Source organism: Octopus bimaculoides, chromosome 4, assembly GCF_046866305.1.
Source record: "Octopus bimaculoides isolate indiv1 chromosome 4, ASM4686630v1, whole genome shotgun sequence".
NCBI classification, from domain to species: Eukaryota; Metazoa; Mollusca; class Cephalopoda; order Octopoda; family Octopodidae; genus Octopus; species Octopus bimaculoides.
In genome coordinates this window covers 79082386-79088385 of record NC_142931.1, presented here as the reverse complement: position 1 = coordinate 79088385, position 6000 = coordinate 79082386, and the positions used below count along the sequence as shown (strand labels likewise).

Here is a 6000-nt window from a genome sequence, read left to right as displayed (position 1 = left end):
TGCTTCGCTATTCGTTCAATCGCAGTGATATTCAAGAACTTCAGTAGTAACAGAGTTATCTGAACATTAGAAATTTGTACTCTACATCTGTATTGAGTACTTTTAACTTTACTTGGACACTACATTCCAACATGTGTGTGTATATATAAATTTATATAGATATATATATAATATATATACATATATGTGTGTATATATAAATAGAACATATGTACATACATATATATACATATATGTAAGTTTATATATATATATATATATATATATATATATACATGCGCATACTTATTTGTATGTATGTATGTATGTGTGTGTATATATATATATATATATATATATATATATATATATATATATATATACACACACACACAAATACCTACATATCTGTATGCATGTATGTGTGTATGTACATATATCAATGTGAACATATTTGTGTGCTTGTGTACATATAATATACATGTATATGTGTGCATGTATGTTCATACATGTGTGTGTACATATATATTTTTCATGTATATACTCATATATATGTACATGATACAATAATTTCAGAACGCGATTGACTGACATTTTTTATGCGGTTAGTATAAACTGACTGACATTATTTATGCGTAGATGAGAATGGGTCTTGTACTAAAAAAGTCGACGACGAAAAGTAACGGATATTTTTCCGGGTTTTAAACTAAAATCTTTCTCTTCAGCGATAGAACATTCTTGTAACTTTTATCTTTACAGATCACCGTCTTGCTGAGTGCAACGTGCTTCGCTGAGGAGAACTAATACGACCGAAACATGTCACTTGCTTTCACCAGTTGGTTTTAGGAACAAAATTCACTTGCATCTACTTCGATTCCACTTTCCGAAAGCGTCAATTATTTGATTTTATTGCAGTTATTTCTCTTGCTGGTAGTGTGTTTTTTCTTTTTCTTTTTAATAATTCAAGAGGGATCTTATATCGATCGACAGTGTGAATAGTGTTATTTAATCGAAGTTTTGCAACTCAGTACATTATATTTGTGAGAACCTATGGTGTGTGTGTGTGTGTGTGTGTGTGTGTGTGAGTGAGTGTGCGAGCGCGCGTGTGTGAGTATGTGTGTGTATATATGTGTGAGCATTAGTGTGTGCACACGCATGAGACTACCGTATATAGATAGACAGATAGATAGACAGGCAGACAGATAGATAGATGTGTGCATGTACTTATATACAATCACATGTGTGTACGTGTGAGTGTATTACATATTTGTGTGTATATATGTATATAGATACATATATATACATACATATATATATATATATATATATATATATATATATATATATATATATATATATATATATATATACACACACACATACACATGTTCGTACTCACTAAAAGACATATACACACATATATAGCCACACAAAGAGGGGGGTGCAGAAAGAAGTAACAAAAACGTAAAATCCTTGGTATATTTGCAATGTGAATAAGGAAATTATGCGTCAAGGTTTCGTGTATATATCCTCTTACAAGAATGAGGACAGAGATAATAGGTAAGAAATTATATCAGCGTTTTGTTATCTAAGAGTAACGGCAATATATTTCAGTTAATGAGAAATATTATTTTCAAATTGTTCGGGAAGTACGGGAGACAACTCCGGACATGTTTTGTAATTATTATGACCTTATCAGCGTATCGTAGCTTTAACCATAATCATATTTGCCAAAGTAATATTGAGAGGGGAAGTATATATATAAGATGTTATAATATTTTATATATGCTGAAGCAGAAGAATTCAATTGTTTAGAGAATAAACAAGAATCTTTGGTAATAAAATAAAAGTGCTTGAAATATCAACTTGTGTCACGCCTCCTTTTCTTAATTTTATCTGTTTAGTCGAGCTAGTGGGTCGGAAAATATGCTTAGCGGTATTTCTTCAGGCGCTTTACGTCCTGAGCTCAAATCCCACTGAGGTCACCCTTGTCTTTCATCCTTTCCAGATCGATGAAATAAATACCTGTTGAGTACTGGAGTCTATCTGATCGACCAGCTCCCTCCTCCATTGTCCCTATAGTATAATGAATTACTTTCTATTTCAAGGCGGAGAGCTGGCAGAGTCGTTGGCACGCCGGACAAAATGATTAGCAGCAGTTCGTCCGTCTTTACGTCCTTGAGTTCAAACGCTGCCGATTTTGCCTTTCATCCTTTCATCTTTTCGCAGTCGATAAGACAAGTAGCAGTTGAGCATTGACGTTGGTGTAATAGACTTAACCCCTTTCCCGAAACTGGTGGCTTTGATCGAAAACTTGAAACCATTAATATTGTTGTTGATTGATGTTGTTGTTGCGACTGTTGTTGCTGTTGTTTTATAGTTATAATCCCAAGTTAGAACTGATCCAGCTACACTATAATTAACCATATACTGAAGCCATGATTAAACTATCTTTTTTATATTCTATTTTGTAAACATCAGGTGGTATTGTCAAATATATCTTTCTGAAGACAGTGAGCTAGCAGAACCGTTAGCACGCTGGGCAAACTGCTTAGCGGCATTTCGTCAGTCTTTACGTTCTGAGTTCAAATTCGACTTTGGTCGATTTGCCTTTCATCCTTTTGGGGGGGCCGATAAAATAAGTACCAGTAGGGCACTGGGGTCGATGTAATCGACTTAACCCTTCCCCCCGAACTTGCTAGCCTTGTGCCAAAATTTGAAACCAATATAAATCTTTCTGATGTCATCTAAGGCAGATTTTCGGCTGGTTGCTCTTGTTTTTAGCTCCAGGATAGCTCCGACAGAAAGCATTCCAAGTTATAAGCATCTTCTCTTCAGGCTCACATTTCCTTCACTGAGACGATTTAATGAGATGAAGTAGGAATCTCGTTGCTATCTCGAGGACAAGCTCGAACGATCTCGCACAAACGACACCAAAATATCAACCTACTGTGGTTCAAGTAAAAGACGTTTTTTTCGTTCTTTTTCCTTTCGAAAGAAGTAGTGATATAAGGTGAGCCAAAATAGGATCTTTTATCTATTACTTGTTTCAGTGATTTGATTGCGGCCATGCTGGGGCACAGCCTTGAAATTTTAGTCGAATGTATCGATCCCAGTACTTTTTTTTTTCTTTTTCAAGCTTAGTATTTACTCTTTCGGTCTCTTTTTCCGAACCGCTAAGTTTCAAGGACGTAAACACACAACACCAGTTGTCAAGCGATGGTGGGACACACACACACACACACACACACACACACACACACACACACACACACACACACACACATGTGGCGGCTTCTTTCAGTTTTCGTCTACCAAACCCATTCACAAGGCTTTAGTCGATTTGAGGCTTATAGTAAATGACATTTGCTCAAAGTGGCGCGTAGTCAGACTGAATCCGGGGTGATTTTAGAAACTTGCTTTCAAACTACGTGATTTCCGGTTCGGTCCTACTGCGTAGCACTTTGGACAAATGCCTAGTATAGCTCCGGTCCGACCAATACCTTGTTTCAAAAATAGAACCTGCGTGGAAGCCCGTCGTATAATATATATATACTGTATATATATATATATATATATATATATATATATATATATATATATATATACTACATATATATATATATATATATATATATATATATACATACATATATATATATATATATATATATATATATACTACATATATATATATATATATATACATACATACATATATATATATATACATACATATATACATACATATATACATACATACATACATATATATGTAACGTATGGTATAATTATAAACAGGAAAAATTTTAGCCATTTCTCCGCAGACTGAAAAGATGATAACCTTAATTGATTTTCGAAACTTATATATATATATATATATATATATATATATATATATATATATATATATATATATGTATATTATATATTGATCATTTGTATTATTCCCAAACAGAATATATATCGCTAAGAAGGTCTAATAAGAACGAAATATGTTCGTTGATTTGGCTCGACTAATTTCCTTGCAATTATCACTTTTCTAGCATTCTGATAGAGATTATTTCGCCTACTAATTGTTTGAATAATTCCCGTTGATCGGAATTTATACAAAGCGGCACCCTAACACTCCACACAAGAACGCCAAGCTTTTTCATTTTAATTCTTTAATTTTATCTTTAACATATTGCATTATGGGAGGCTACTGTCTATGCCTTTGTTTTTGCTTGTTTTTCTCTTTTTGTTTTCTTTAGTGTACATATACAATTAAGATTGGTTAGAAAGGGTGTCAGCCAAAGTATTTTTAAGGAAGCCCGTCACACTATTGGTTGTTTATTTGTTTTCGTGTTTCTTTTTAATATATCGAATTTTAGAAAACAGTTCTACATTTTAAGTGGTATATATAGCTATGTGTGTGTGAGAGAGAGTAACAGTTAGTTGTTTGATATGCATATTAATGAGACTAGCGTTCTGTATTCGGCGAAGTTTTTGATATTTGATGTTACTGTATTATTTTTACATATATTAATTATGCCAGGGGGGTACATAACTTGGTGACTCATATCAGTATAGATACATACATAAAAGTGTGAGTGTGTGTTACACAGTGTATGCAAGTATATATGTGTGTATGCATATGTGTGTGTATAGACACATATACATATACACATATAGATACTCATGTACATGTGTGCATGTATGTATGTATATATATATATATATATATATATATATATATATATACAGGTGAAACATTGCAAACTGGTGTTTATATATATATATATATATATATATATATATATATATATATATATATATAATGTGTGTGTGTGAGTGTGTGTAAGGCAACCATTAATAAAAGTCAAACTGGTGAAGTCATCGGGACGTCATGTAGACATACCTCCACTAATGCGCCCCCTTTTTCCGACTTAGTTTCCTCATAACTTCCAGTTCCAGAAAACTGGACATTTTTCATGAAATTTTCTAGAAATGTGCTTCAGATTCCGATTATATCAAAATTTGTTTGGGGTCAATAAAGTTTTTCCGAGGGTGAGGAGAGCAGCTTCTCACACAAGCTGGCTTTGTTTCCTCATGACTTTCCGAAAGACGGATCTTTTTTTAATGAAATTTCAGATATTACGATTGAAAAAAAACATAGTTGGCTCGCACACATACATAGTAGCGCAGGCGTGGCTGTGTCGTAATAAGCTTGCTTTCGAATCATATAATTCTGGGCTCAGTCCCACTGCGTGGCACCTCGGGCAAGTCTCTTCTACTATAGCCTTGGGTCGACCAAAGGCCTTGTGACCCGAAGTGTTGATAAGTTACGGAGAAAAGTGACCACGAAAGTTTATATATATATATATATATATACATTCCGATTAAAGCAACGTAATCTAAATATATGACTGAAAAATGATGAGCTGAACACGTTGGAATCGAACCCACATATCAACGCTTACACGGCTCCATGCGCATCCGATTGACCCAAAGTTTCATCCATCAATTTCAGTCAAATCTAATGTATAGATACTTACTGTCTAATATTGACATAATTTTGTAAACAAACCCGAAGGCTTGATAAGTTACAGAGAAAAGCGACCACGAAAGTCTTCTTTATACATTAATAACTATAATAAAATATTATTATAATATATATATACTCCCATTAAAGCGACATAATCTAAACATATGACTGAAAAATTATGAACTGAACACGTTGGAATCGAACCCACATATCAACGTTTACATGGATCTATATGTATGTATGCACGTATGTATGTATATGTATGTATGTATATGTATGTATATGTGTGTATGTATATATGTATGTATGTATGATGTATGCATGTATGTATGTGTGTTTATGTATGTTTATATGTGTTTATGTGTGCGTGTGTCCGTGTTTGTCCTCAACCACCGTTTGACAACTGGTGCTAGTATGTTTCCATCCCCGTTAGGGTTATGAGTACTTTTGCCAAATTTGGTGAAAAATCTGTGGCGGTGTACTAAACAGATTTC

The 6000-nt window shown here is 33.6% G+C and overlaps 1 protein-coding gene across 3 annotated transcripts in view; it reads right to left on the bottom strand.

Annotated features, from left to right (window-relative positions):
- Positions 1–6000, bottom strand: part of LOC106877928 (kelch-like protein 26) — a 330015-nt gene that overhangs the window by 228786 nt on the left and 95229 nt on the right. The window lies entirely within an intron of this gene.